At 54.4% G+C, this 1340-nt stretch overlaps 1 protein-coding gene across 1 annotated transcript in view; it reads right to left on the bottom strand.

Moving 5' to 3' along the window:
* The window catches only part of SLC2A5 (solute carrier family 2 member 5), a 31727-nt gene extending 30747 nt beyond the window's left edge, over positions 1-980 (bottom strand). The window contains exon 1 of the mRNA XM_027770645.1: positions 609-980. The gene's annotated coding sequence lies outside the window, so the exon portion shown is untranslated. The remainder of the gene's footprint in view (positions 1-608) is intronic.
* Between the last annotated feature and the right edge of the window lie 360 nt (positions 981-1340).

The raw sequence follows: 1340 nt of genomic DNA, 5'->3' as shown, positions 1-1340 counted from the left end.
GGTGTTTTTTTTTTTTTTTTTTTTTTTTTTTTTTTTTTTTTTGAGGAAGTTTTTGCTATAGGGCGCGTGCGCTCACCAGACAGAGACAGAGAGACAGAAAGTGAGAAATCACCCCCCAGAGGGGATGGCCATGCCACAATCCCTTCTCCTCCATTCTCCTCTTGGGATCTTAGGCACACACACACACGTGCCCAGCGTGAGTTTAAGTCACCGAGTCCGGGACGCGAACTGCGGTCGACCACATGGGAGTCCAGCGACATAGCCATTACGCTAACTGCTGGTCCCTCTTAGGTTTCTTTTTAAGAAACTCAGAATGGTCTACACTTGGTATTTTCTGTGCATAACCATTGGGAAGGCAGTAAAACTTTGAACCCTTTACTAGGCAGGGAAAGTGAGTCACAGCTGCAAGTCTTGTCCACTCAGTGGCCATTGTCACTCTGCAGTGCACAGCACGTGTTCAGGGCCATGGGTCGTATCAGGTCGAGTGGCCAAACTCCAGAGCAAAGTCCCACCCGTCCCATGGGTTTTCATCTTTATAGGACGTCCTCCCTGTTTTATTCTCTGTGGCTCAGATCCAGCCAACGCCGTCATTCATTCCTCTCACTCACCTTTAAACAGTTACTGGGAGCCCAGGAGGCGTGGGGGCCTGTTCCTGGGAGCCGCCGCCAACTCCGGAACTGTGACAGGGTTCCTCAGTGTGGAGGCTGTGAGGACAGCAGTGAACGCGTGCGTGTGTGTGTGTGTGCGTGTGTGTGTGTGTGTGTGTGTGTGTGTGTTGGGGGTGTCTACGTCTCTATTCACCAAGGAGGAAGAACAGAGCATGTTCCTTCATCAGCTTCACTCATCCTTTTCTTCTGGGTCACAAAGCCAACATAATGATTCCAACGGAGGTGCCGCCAAACCAGGGGTTTCCAATTCTCTTAATAATTTTGAAAAATCCTGCGAGAACTGCACTATAATAGGCGGCCCGGGGGTCAACCACTGGGGAGTGAAGAGAAGGGTGCAGGTTGTGTAATCTAATATAAAAACCCAACAGTCACGTCAGGTTCAGAGGAGACCCGTGGCTGGGCGGGGACCCTCCCCATCTCCCCGCGTCTGGGGTGACTAAGGAGAGCTCTAAAACGTGGGGTCCACGGCGGGCACGGACCATCCCAGGCCCTGCCTTGACTTCCCCACCTGGGGGCAGGGGGACAACGGCAGGGCCCGGGGATCAGAGGGGGTTATCCGGAGGCTTTGCGGTCTCTGCCCTAGCGGCACCGACAGCCCTCAGGCGAGAGGAGCGCGCAGGGGTGCGGCAGGGAGGCCTCCGGGACGTTGGGTGCACAGGGGTGCGGCAGGGA

Source organism: Tupaia chinensis, unplaced genomic scaffold, assembly GCF_000334495.1.
Source record: "Tupaia chinensis unplaced genomic scaffold, TupChi_1.0 Scaffold000146_1, whole genome shotgun sequence".
NCBI classification, from domain to species: domain Eukaryota; kingdom Metazoa; phylum Chordata; class Mammalia; order Scandentia; family Tupaiidae; genus Tupaia; species Tupaia belangeri.
The sequence above is the reverse complement of the archived record's forward strand: the minus strand, read 5'-3'. Positions and strand labels throughout refer to the sequence as shown.